Genomic DNA, 13,498 nt, shown 5'->3' with positions numbered 1-13,498 from the left:
TTTGTTGCCCTTTAACAGATTTTTATCAGACCTAGTTTTCCTGATACCTTTGCCAGTGATTTCTTTAAGTAGACTAAACAACTCGTTTGCAACAAATTAGTGTAGTCAGCAAGATGCTAAACCAGGATTCATGACAGTGTGTTTAGTTTGGGGCAATATTCGGAGAAAATAAAAGAAAATCACAGATGTGCTAACATATTCCACAGCAACTGCAAGAAAATAGATCTCACTGAAGGATAAGAAGCAACATCTGCAGTAATGAATAAGGATTAAATGAATACTGTGGCATATCCAGGGTAAAGCAGCTGCCGTTAGTGTTTAGGTACTTTGCCTATTGTAGCCTATCCTGTGAAAACATCAGGAGGTATATCCTTTCTACAGGTGTGAGGCAGCAGCAACCATAAAATGATTAACAAAAGAGTCAAAAACAGATTTTAGTCCTTTGTCATTCCATACTGACAATAAAAAACAAACAAGGTCTGTGACACCCATTATTCATCCCACTCCATTTCAAGATCTTCCATTGGGCACTGTAACATCCTGGCAAACCCCTAGAGCTCTTCCACTGAAAGTCAAACTCTCCCAGAAAGGTGTCTGGGTACATTGTGAAATGGGGCTACAGATATGTTCTTTATTACAAGAACAGAAAAGTTGAGTCCAAGGTAGCAGATGAAAACCAGGGAAAGAAAAAAATGAAAGTCCCTTTAAAAACAATCCTTCCATATTCATTTGCTCTTCTTTTAGTCCCATATGCACTGAAATTAAGAGGAATCCCCAGATTATTTATTATTTATTTATATGTGTGAATATCTTCCATTGTTGAGAATTAATGATTATTGGATATCAGTATCAATAAATGTTTACATGTAATCTAAAGAATTATGCATATGTCTGTGTCAGAAATGTAATTCTGTGGAAATTTCCTACTTTATTTTATGGGTTTGGCCTAGAGCCAGTTTATTATCATTTCTTATCACGTTCCATCCTAACAGCTGAATCATCATCTTATCAAATCACAAGCTACAGCTGTAAATGAACAAATCCCTTCCAAGAAAATGTGATTGTTCTTTTCCTACGTCTTTTATTCTTGTAACATCTCAAGGTTAAAGAAGCACATTGTAACAGTGGAGAATCATCTTTGTGTCTCTTTTATTACAATCTGCTTGCCAATGATCACCAATAAAAAATGTTAAAATAAAAAAGAGGTATGGTTTTACAGCTGAAAATACTTTGAAGATCTGGAGCAGGTAAGGTTTGCCTGTAAAAGGGACAATTACTTAAAATATTTAGTGAAAATATATCAAACATTAAAATTCCAGTGAAAAACCCCAAAGAACACAGGTTCATGAGAGGCTTGCCTGGTTTGTGGATCTTAAAATATCTTAAGCAAAAAGGTTTACTTTTTAAAAATTATAGAAAAAACTAGTAATTGAGTCCTGTAAATACAAGTAGTGAAAGAATAATTTGTTGATTCACCAAAAACATAAGATTAAAAGTGAAAGTTACAGCTAAGAATAATATTACTTAGAAAAAATCAAATAGAAAGGAAGTACTTTCTTCAAATTAAATAATTTAGCCAAAAAAAAAATTTTGCCAGTTTTGATACAATACCAGTCAAAGAATATTTTGAAGAAATATAATATTCAATATAAAGTGTTAAATCCTGAACATTTCTGTTGCAGAATGGAATTTATTTTATTTTGCTTCAGAGCATACATGAAAAAAAAGTGTCAATCTCAACATATTTCTATAACTATTTAAATTCCTCACACTGAATTTTAAGATACAGAGGCAGGTTTTGTGCAAAAGATATCTGCTATGTAATATCAGTAGTTTAAGGATCAGATTTACATTAAAACTTTTAGAAGCAAAGATGAAGACAAATATGGGACCTTCTTCTCTCTGAGCACTTATTCATTTTAATATATTACACTGGAGAGAAATAAGTCTTCCTACTGCAGTTACAGGAATATAAAGAAGTTGGATTTTGGATCCCTGTTTTGGAGACATGGCAGAAAGTGTGAGCATGGACAAGAAGAAGAAATAGAAAGAATTGTCCCATCTCCTTTTTGTTTGCTGGGGTTACTAGAACCTCCAGACCCCTTCAATGATCTTCTTTGTTTGGCCTTGAGCAATAAACATGGAGCGTAGATGAGAAGGTGTGCAGCTGAGAGAGGTTAGTAATTGTCCATGAATCTTTTCAGGAGGGAAAACACTGGATTTTAGGGGGGAAGGACTGTAAGTTCCTAGCAGATTTTTTGAGCAACCCACCTCCAGGAGAGACGCAGCCTCACAAATCACTCAGCTGGTGCAGAAGCTGAACTCCAGTGTTGCCCATTTCTCCTACTGACCTTTATCAGAAAAACAAGTTTCTACTATTTGCAATCATCATGACTGCTACATGTTTTGACAAGACCAACTATTCTCCACAGGCTTCACCTACCTATGATTTAAGTAGCATTCCTCAGCTGGAAAATTTTTATTAATACTCAAGTGACACCAGAGACAATATTTTAGGGTCCAAATTCAGGTTCTTAGGCACCTTGACACAGTTCTAATAATCCTATTTTTATTACACTGCTTAGGTAGAAAGAACAAGACATACTTTTGTTCCCCATAAAACCAATTGCCATCCAACCAATATGTGTTCTTGTAATTAGATGTAGAGCACCAGTACACCTCACAGTCACTCTCAGAGTAACCCTACTGATGTTGGTTTGAATTTATATAGGTGCATCTGAGCTCTAAGTGTGGCACTAAATAACTAAGCTTCTTCTGCTCTTAAGGAAAGCTCTACTGTTCAAATCAGAAAGGATATAGAAATGTGAACATATTGAAAAAGGCTGAAATGGAAATAAAATATAGCAAAAACAGGTGTTATTTCAAGGCACAAGAGGAAGATCATCAGTTCTATACAGAACACTGAAGATAAACAGTCACCCTGGTAATTTTGATCTGACCTAAAGACATTTACAGAATACCAACTGTAAAAAACAAAAACAAAAGAAAAAACAAAAACAAAAACCACAAAAACAAACAAACCAAAAAGAAAAACACCAAAAACATCAGCAAAAAATAAAAGCAAAAGTCTTTATCAACAGTTGACTTGTTTGATGCATTTTCTGGGGCAGTTATGTATTGTTTGCTATCATGGCATTAGTTTTCTTAACTTTCTCTAAACTGTATCTTTAACATTTCAATGTGCCACAGGGCAAAAGAAAACAGGTGATTAGAATCTATTCTGTTTTTCTCTGAAAGGGCTAGAAAAGTGCACACTATCTATTAAAGGTAATTCCTGCTTTAAGGAGCCTGTCTGTCCCTGATCTGGGGATAGATTCACTTCATTTCACTGTAATCAATTGCAGCTCACATACTTAAGCTAAGCTACCAGACAAAACTCAGAACATGCTGGAGACAGTTGTCACATGTTCAGTGGGTCTATCTCCTAATGGGGTCACATTTACATACCTGCAGGGAAAAACCATAGAGTATACTTGAACCAGACATCCAATTTTCGGATGGCAGAAGTTGGGCAAAAATATCTACTCTCCATTTCCAGCTTTAATTGTGACTTCATGATGTTCATAAACATGAAATTGTGAGAGGCAAACTTTAGGTTGCATCTAACAGCTCTTGACTTCGTTTGTGCTGAGCCTTGTGGTTGCCATCGCCAGTGCTGCTATAATACATTAGCCACAATTCTGGTTTCGTCCAGATTAGTGTAATGAATTTACATGCAATTGAAGAGCAAATGAAGGTTGAGGGTAGGTAGGATCTGTCCAGGGTACTTGCACTCCCTTTTCCCCTATGCTTTTAATAGATTCTTGAAATGCCATTTTATTGTCCGGTCTTTTAATCTGAATGGGAAAAAACCACAAAAAACAAACTCAAAACACAAACCAAAACCCTTATTAAGATCCCTTCACTTCTTTTCTTGTCTTGCCATTTACATGCAGACAAAATATACTCATTTCATTTTTGGACCAAAAATGAAGAACACATAGAAAGTAGCATTGATCCATTCAAGTATTCAATAAAAAGGCACCTAAGCCATTTTTAAATACTGAAAAGAACCTGAAAGCTTTTGTAGTGTTATCCAAAGAGGGATGAAACATCATATTTCATGTGATATTCCATATGAAAATTCACTATGCAAAAGAACAATAGACTAAACAATGTAAAGAAGAAAAGAAAACCTTGAACATTTGAAGCCTTCAAATGTAATGAGAAAGTGGCAGCCAAAACCACCCCCTCCAACCTTTCACCTTCAGAAGGAAGGAAGCAAGGAAGCTGCAAAGGAAGAAGCAAGTTGCTTGTGTTTCCTTAGATTAAATGACATTCAGTGTGATTTTTAAGAATACTAAAAAATAAATGTAATGTGGAAAGTTCGTTTTTTTTCCCAAAAACTATTTAAAAGAACAAAGAGAAAATAAAATAAAACAATATATATTATTAGATGGGTATGTAGAGATTAGTTTCTTAATTAAATAAAATTTTTAGTGCTTGAGTTCTTGATTTGCATGCAAGGTGTCAAACAATCTCTCATTGTCCCTGATTATTTCAAGAGTTGGCAGTGCCTTTCCAGAGAGAACAAACAAGAAGTATAATATGAGTCTTTGATAACATTTATTTTTCCTCAGATCACTGAAAGCCTTTGCTTTAATGATACTATTTTCAGATAGATGGTTGATATGTTGATAATAAATATTCCATGAAAATGGTTGTATTTCAGTATTGAAATATAGCCCTTCTGAAAAGTCCAGTCTATAAAAGATGGTTTAGAGGAGTGTATCAAATATCAAGGTATGTTTGTTTATTGCACTGCATGTTGCTGGATTATTGATGACTTTTGAAAGGAAATGCAAAGAACAGCTATCCTGATTTTTTTTCCCCCTCCTGTATTACAGAAGATAACTAGCTTTCTCTAGGATTTCTGCTGGGACTGTTATCATTTTGCTCATGGGATGCCATTATACTCCCTCGAAGAAAAACTTTACTTTTGGTAGTAGAATTTGACTAATAACATTTTGGGTAAAGCAATGCAAGGGTATGAAAACTCTACACAAGCTGAGGCTTGAGGATTGAAGATAAGAACATCTATCACACTGATCTTAGAAACACCATTCATGATGCAGAAGCTGCTTAACATTTTAGTCACCTTTAAATCAGGGCTTTTACATATGATTTTCATGGTCTATGAAGCCAACAAAATAACAGCAAAACTTGACACAAGAGCCCTGGATGTTTTTGCTTCCATTTAATTTATTTAGTACATCTTTTTATCCTTTTCTTTTCTCAGAGCCATTGTGTGGATATCTGTACTGTTTGAACTATAAGAGTAATGTAGGAGTGTTTCATACTGACTGTGCTTTTCTTCTTCATAAGTTAAAAAAAATGCCAAAAAGACAGGATATGTAGTTAAGCCTACTAAATAAGATAGTAAAAGATAATTTGGTAACTAAACCACATTTCTTGAAGAACTAGAATTCTTTCCTAAGCAAGATATTATTTAATTGTTAAGTCAATTGTTATTATGATTGTCTTTGTTTTACAGGAAACACTTTGTGGCCATAAGATAAACTAGGACTGCAAGTATTGCAAGTGACATTTAGTGGTTTAAAAATCAGATTGAGGTAAATTAAAAGTTGAGAAGAAAGTTTTAAGAACCATTTTTTGGTTTTAGAGTGATACTTTTAAAAACTACAATATATATATATACCTGCATATATACTTATATATTATATATTTAGAGTCCTCCTTTGGACCAAAAACATGCTTGAAATACCCTTTTATTTTTTGTGTTTGCTTTTGCGAATTGACTTTTGGATTTTTTTCTGACAGTTTACTAGCCATGTTATTCAAAAATCTTGAAAGCAATATAGATCTCAGAAGGGCTGTCTTTTCAATGTCATCTTCAATTTGTTCATTGTGGTTATTTGCATTCCAATTCTTAAAAATCTTGTGAGATCTCAGTCCAAAGGTATGATTTTTTTCATTCTTCACAACATTTCTGGGATGCCCTTCTTTACAGTAGCGAATTGTGAAGGAAGATTGTTCTCATGATGGCCTTTTTTCTCTTCTATATTATTAAGGATATTAGATCCAGGTTCCTTGCTCTGATGATGTCACTTTGCTCTCTACTGCATATAGAAAATGTATAAAAAGACAAAATTATTTTCATATTTCTTTAGGGGATCAGGATTCTGCAAATAAATCAGGGATGGGCTATTTCCTTTCCAAACACATTTGGCTCCAAATCTTCCTCTTGCATAAAGTATTGTTCTGTAATCTGTGTATGTTAAAATCACATCTACTACTTCCCTACTGTTGACTGAATTCCTCTGGAAATCCAGACAGGCATAATGATGCCTAAAAGGCTTTGGAGAGTGCTTTAAGGAATAAAATCATGCAGTTCCTCAAAGTTCACAGGGGTAGACTGGCCAAGACAGGAATTAGACCCTCTCTCATGAGCAATATTTGAAAAGCTTAGCCAAGAGGGACAAGTTTCTTGCAATCTCCAGAAAAAAATCTTCATCTGTTTGCAGAAATTGCTCTTTTTTCTTTTTTTCTTTTTCCTTTTTCCTTTTTAAGTATTTTTTCTTCTGTTGGGTTTTTTTTTTTTTTTTTTTTGGCCTTGGAAGAATTGCTTTTCTTCATCAGACTTGCTTGGCATGCAAAATAATCTGCCAGCTGCCTCAAGTCTTTGCTGGGCACATATCAAAAACCAGTTTGGATGCCACCTGTTTGATTACTCATCTAGTGATGCCAATTCCTATTTTGCTTGAATGTGCCATGAATGAAATAAAGATAAACACAATATATTTTGTTTTTCTAAAAAATTAAGTTGAAGAAGTGGTAGTTAAAGACGGCTGATCAGAGCTGAATATGCTGTCTCACCAGTTAAATAGCTATACTGAATTTGAAATGATGGTCAGCATTGGCTGATAACACTTGAACTTCTCAAACTTCATACTATCTTGCATACCATGTCCTTTTTTTCTTCAGTAGTGGTATTTTTAAACACAATATGAAAAATGCCTGTGCATGCATTTGTAAATTGCTATATATACTTTAATTTTATTTTCATGCATTTATATATCAGTGCAGATATCTTGTAAAAATTACAGTACTTTTGAAAAAAATTTGTATACTGTTTCAACTGAGTTACTTGCAGTGTTAACAAAAAAACCCCAAAAACATAGAGTAATCTATAAAGAACCTACATATATTCAAGTACATGATTAGAATAAGAAGGTCGCTGTAACTTTAAAAATCCCTTTCACCTGTAAAGGGGACCTATATTCAGTAGTTCAGGTATAGATCCCTAGATTGGAGAAGTTTGATGATAGAAATATTAAGGCTATTATTACTGGAACCAAAGGGTCCCAGGAAGTTTGGAAATATTTAAGAAAGAAATCTTGAAAGCCCAGGAGCAGACTGGTCCTATGTACCAGAGAGGAGCTAGCAGGCAAGACTGGCCAGACTGAGCAGGGATCACTTGCAGCTGCTCAGGGAAAAAAAAAAAACAAAAAAAATATAGCTTTGAAAAAAGGAGTAGGAAACCCAGAGAGAGTTTAAAGACATCATTAGGACAAAAAAAAAAGATAAGAGGCAAAAGCAAATTTAGAACTTAATCTGGACTCTTTTGTAATGTGTTTCTATAAAGACACGACTAAAAAGAGAAGGGGAAAAAGAAAGCCATCAACTATTATTGGATGAAGAAGGGAATAAACTCACAAAGAATGAGAAACAGGCTTAGGTCTTCAATGCTTTCTCGACAGAGAGTCTTAAACAAAGATAACTTCTAGAGCCCTGAAAAAGTAAACAGGGAAAGGGAGCTCATTAGAACCCCTGCAATCCAGCCAGAATTTGTTACTGACCTGCAGAGCAACTGAGACACTGACAAGTTACAGGGCTGGCTGGGCCATGCACAAGGGTGCTCGAGGGCTGGCGGAAGGGCTTGCTAGACAGCTCTCTGTCCTTTACTACCAGTCCTGGCCAGTCAGAGAGGTCCCAGATGACTGAAAGTGCCAATGTGACACCTATGCCCAAAAAGGGCAACAAGGGGACAAGGGGAACTGCAGGCCTGTCAGCCTGACCTCAGGGCCCAGCAAGGATCTGGAGCAGACCATGCTGAGGGGGGATCAAAAGGCCCAGAGATGGCAGCTGAGGGATAAGGACCAGCCAGCAGGGGTTTATGAAAGGCAGGTCCTGTCTGAGAAATGTGATGTCCTCTGAGGTGATTGTGACCCACCTCTGGGCTGAGGGAAAAGCTGTGTTTGGAGTCTCCCTGGATTCCAGAAAAGCCTGTGACTCCATCTCCCACAGCACAGTCCTGGAAAAGCCATCAGCCCAGGGTTTGTGCAGGGGCACTCTTGGCTGGCATAGGAACTGTCAGGATGGCCGGGTCCAGAGAGTGGCTGAGAAATGGAGCTGCATCGAGTTGGTGTCTGGTCACTAGCAGTGTCCCCTGGGTGCCGTCCTGTCCAGCATCTGTCCTGCTGGTGTGGGCAAGGGCATCTTCAGTAATAAATTTTTGCCAACACCAAGCTGGGTGGGAGTGTCTGCATGCTGGAGGGTAGGAAGGCTCCGTGGGGGGACATGGACAGGCTGGATGGATGGTACAATGCTGAGTTTCAAGAAGACTGAGTCCTGCCCTTGTGTCCCAAGAAGGGTTTGCTGGGGACAGAATGGCAGAAAGTTGCCCAGCAGCAAAGGCCCTGGCATTGCCAGACAACAGCAACCGAATGTGAGCCCAGGTTGGTAAGAGGACTGGTGGCCTCCTGCCTCTGTCAGCAAAAGTGTGGCCAGCAGGACCAGGGCAGTGATTGTCCCTCTGTGCTGGGCCCTGAGGGGGCCACACCTGGAGTGCTGTGTGCAGATGTGTGTCCCTGTAAAGATGCAATTAGGGAAAGACACCTCTGAGCCAATTAAGAAGCCAACGAGACCATGTATCAAAGCCAACAACAGAGATTTTATTTAACAAGAAATGGGAGATAGAGAGATAGAAAGGAATAGAGAAGAGGACGGTGATGAGGAGAAGGGAGGCCATTGGGGTGAAGTGCAGGAATGGAGGGGAGAAATGAAGCAGATGACAGAAACCACACTTGGCTCCAGTGGCATCCTGTCAGTCCTTTGTCACCCTTCGCTTTTTCATGGCAAACAGTCCTACTGGTTCTTGTGGAGGCAGAGATTTGGGCCCCGGATTCTTCCAGGGTCGACGCTTTTCCCCGGTCCATGTTGGAGAGATCGAGAGAGGCATTTTCCTACATGCCACATGAAAGGAGGATGAGCGTGCCTTCCATTGCCTGCAATACTGAAATACAAGGAGCATTTCTCAGCTGCTAATGTAGCCTGAGAGCAAGGCAGGGATGCACCCCCACACTGCAGCCGTGGCCTCAAGTGAGCAAGGCAGCGCTGCAATCCTTCCTCAGCTGGCTCTCCTCAATCAGGCTGCCTTGCAAGCTCTCCTCAATCAGGCTGCCTTTGCAATTGGCTTGGGCACACTGGGCTTGGGCTGGCAGCATCACCTACCTGTGGCAGCTGGTCACCTTGGGCACCATCCAACCATCCAGGCATGCATCCATCCATCAATATGTCCATCTATCGGTGTATCCACTCCAAGCCTCCCTGCGCCCTTGCCTCTGGGAGCTGTGGCTGCCTCAGGGAGCTGAGTGGCCTGAGGGTGAGCAGCCACTTGGGATGCACCTGCTGCTGGCAGACAGGTTCACTCCTCTGGCTGTCCCCTGAGGCAGCTGAAGGAGAAAAGCCGCCTCAGTGCCCACCGGGCCATCTTGATGATGGAGCGCCATGGCCGTGGGGCCAGGGACTGCAGGACAGTCGGTCATGTCAGCGGAGGAGGAAGGAACACTGCATTCCAGGGGCTGGGCAGGCACCAGGGAAGCCCCTACTGGCCCCCCGGTCCTGCAGGCTTTTCCTGGGCATTGCTGGCCTGGCCATGGCCAGCATCCAGACATGCTGCATTGGCCTCCTCCAGGAGATTGACACCCAGACGCAAGCCAACACCTCTGCCTCTTCCCCTGGTGCATGGAGATGAGGCTCACTGTGGCCTTCAGAACAGCAATCACTGTCCAAGGGAGAAGCTGCTGGCTCTGCTTCTGTGTCTTGCAGGGCAGGACACAATGCACACTCTGGCTCTGCTGTCCCCCTCTCCTGCAGTGTCTCTGTCCGAGAGCTCTTCATCCTCCTGCTTTTCCAGGAAATCATCGACATGAGTGTCCCAGAACGGCATGTCCCTGTTGTTAAAGGGAGACCACTGCTCTTCAAACAGGTCAGGAGGCATGAGCTGTGAGTAGTTTTCGGTCTCTCCTGTGCAGCCTTTGCTCCAGCTGCAAAAGCTGTGCGGCACCAAGGGGCTTTCTTGATCCAATGAGATAAAGATATCTTCTTCCAGCTGCTCCAGCTCCTCTGCTTCGATGCACAGATGGGGCTTCAAAGCATCGACGGTCTCTGTGCACAGCAGTGTGGTGTGGGCGCTCTGCTCTGCTGGCCAACAAGTTCCCCTATCCTCAGCCTCTGAGGTGGGGAAAAGCTCACTGGGCCCATCGTGCCAGGGATCTCTGCCCGAAGCACAAGATGTTACCTCTGGCTTTGTCAATTTCAATGTAGCAGGTGACACACTCTGGGTGTCACTGTCCTCCCCATCTTCTGCAGCCTTTGGGTCTGGGAGCTCTTCTTCCTCCCACTTCTCCTCTGGCTCCTTTAGAGAAGTGTCTCCATGCCATGAGTTGTCAGAACCAGAGCGTGGCTCTGCTATCAGGGCCAGAGACAGGAGCTCAGAGGAGTTTCCTGTTTCTCCTGTGGAGCCTTCGGGCCAGCCAGGAGTGCTGGGCAGCAGCTGGGGCTCTGTGTCTGCCTCTTGGCAGAGACTTGACTGCTCCTGGGTGCAGGTGGACTTGATGGAAGCATCTTCACACAGGCATAGAGCAAGGCCTCTAAACAGGCCTCTGGATGTTTTGCTCCCGCGCACTTCCTGCACCTCAGTGAGCTCGTCTGCCTCAGTGTGCCCCCAGTAATCCCAGGCAGGCTGGGTCCCTGTGCGGAGCGGCGTGGCACCTGCACGTCACAGGGGTGGCAGGCAATGGCCCAGCCTTGCCGCTGACCCTCGCCAGGTCCTTTCACCTGTGCTGTCCAGGGAAGGTGTTTCCTGGGCCCTGTCAGCAGCCATAGTGCCCAGTACAGAAGGTGGCACAAGATCTCGGTAGCGCCTGGCCATGGGGCCCCCAGACTGTGCTCTGGGTCTTCTCCCAGAGGCTGCTGGGGCTGCTGGCAGAGGGGGCATCTTGACCCTTGCCAAGGCTGCTCTTGGCAGCTGAGGGCTGAGCTGCCACAGAGGTATCACTGTCAGTGGAGGACCATGGAGAGGCAGGCAAGTCTGACACGGACAATCTTTGTGGCCGTGTGACTGTGCCACTGTGCAGCAGTGAGTGCCCTCCCTCCAGGCTGTCCCCCTGGAATCTAAGACCTGTGGATCTTAATGAGGTGACCAGTCTGGGCAACGGTCTGTCCCCATGGAAGGATGTGACAGTCATCCATGTGACCTCCGCTGCTGCCTGCGGCGGCCTCTGGGACACCTGTGGGAAGCAGGGGAAGGCAAGAGATGGAGGCAGCTAGGTGGGCACACTGTCCCTCCTCATGTTGGTGTGCCCAGCTCAGCCCCCAAGGCAGGTGCTGGCCACAGCAGCCAGGCCGGGATGGGTTCCCAGCTGCGCTCACTGTCTCTGGGCCATTCCCTCACCCAGGCCATCCTGGCTCTGGCTTCTCCCCAGAGCAAGGCCTGGAGCCAGGCCTGGCTGCCTGCTCTCTGCTCCCAGCCCTCCCCCAGGTCCCACTGCAGCCTTTCCCTCCATTCCCTTCGCCCACCTGTCGCCGCTTGGACAGCAGCGGCTGCCGCTCACGGGACTGGCTGCGTGGGTTCACGTCATGTCTCTTGGACATCTTGGCTGTGCTCTGATGAACACCTGGCCAAGATCACCCGGGAGTGCTGCTTCCTCCTGAGGAGCTGCTGCCTCGTGAGAGAGCTGCTGCCTCCTCAGAGAGCTGCTCTCCTGAGAGTGACAACACGAGGGCTTTGGCCCTACAAGAGCCCTCCGGGTCGCCTCACAGACCCGTGTCACAATGGCCTCTGGGCACGATGTAACCACGGGTCACAAAGGCCTTGTGGGCACGGGCGCCCCTTGTCACGGAGAGACATGGAGACCCCCTTTTTTACAAAGGTCTGTTTTAGGACTTTGTCCCTCAACTTTGCCCATGCCTGCTTGTGTCCCTATTGCCCAAATCTCTCCCTTGTCCCACTTTGTGTTCTTTCCCTATACCTCTCCAAAGACCTTTAGTTTGGTATACCAACAACATTGACATCTATGACAATTTTTCCATTAAATTCGGGGAAGGCTTAATTAAAGAAGTAAGACCAAGAGCGGTAAACCACAAAATATTTGCAAATGTAAATAGTACTGTTTCAAATTTCAGAAATGTTTTTTTTTTTGGTTTTGGGGTCAATTGGAGTCACATTTTTCCTAAGAAAGAAATTGAATTTAGTTTTTTCAAATGTCATGTGTCTATCATTTGATATTTGGTATAGACAATATACCCCCTAATTATATGCAGAATGGTAATCAATTACTCATTCAAGCAGCTTTTTTAATAGTTAATCAACCACTGCCAATGGCTCTCTCCTGCAATGACTTTACTGTGTCACTGTCACAGCTTTTACATGTTCCTGTTAATTGGATATTATGATTTTTGCCCTATTTTGCATTGTACAATTTAAGTTAGTTCTACATGAAATATAGCAAAGCATATTACAAGAGTTTTATTGAAATAATCCAGGATGAAAGTATGAGGTAATTGTTTTGCCTTCAATTACCCTTTTTGTAAATTGATCGTCCAAAGTTCTCTGCTGTGTTTATGGGAGAAGTAGATGGAAAATTCTGTACCTGTTCAGGTTAAAGTATTTCTGTTATTAGCTCCTTAGGGTGAGGACAATCTTGCTTTGTGTGTTTATGAAGAAGCTCAGACTTCTAACCCATCGCAGAGATTACTTATAGCAGTGTGGGGTTTAGATGGTGGTGGCTGCTCCCTATACTTATTCCCCAATAAGCATCTCCTGTGCAAAAGCTGCTTGGGTAAGCATTCAGGCAAAGCAGTCAAGTCAACACACACCACTCATCATGGCTAGCTCAGTAAAGAGAGACAGAGGGGCCTTTTGTATGGTCAGCTCCAGTGAGGTTTATTTCAGCTCATGGAATGGAAACCAGAGACAAAAGACAAGACCATGGGCTCTGCACAAGGTTAAATAGGGGAGGGCATGGGGGCAGTACAAAGGGCAGGGCAAAAGGCATTGGCTTTGGGGGAAGGTGGGGCAGGCCACCAAGGATACCACAACCAATGAGGGAACAGACAGAGGAAAGACCAGGGGAAGTTGGTGTTATAAATGATCAAATTGAGAGCCAAACTTATAAGAAAATTTAGCAAAGAT

This window comes from Molothrus ater, chromosome 1 (assembly GCF_012460135.2).
Source record: "Molothrus ater isolate BHLD 08-10-18 breed brown headed cowbird chromosome 1, BPBGC_Mater_1.1, whole genome shotgun sequence".
NCBI classification, from domain to species: domain Eukaryota; kingdom Metazoa; phylum Chordata; class Aves; order Passeriformes; family Icteridae; genus Molothrus; species Molothrus ater.
This window is presented reverse-complemented; position numbering follows the sequence as displayed.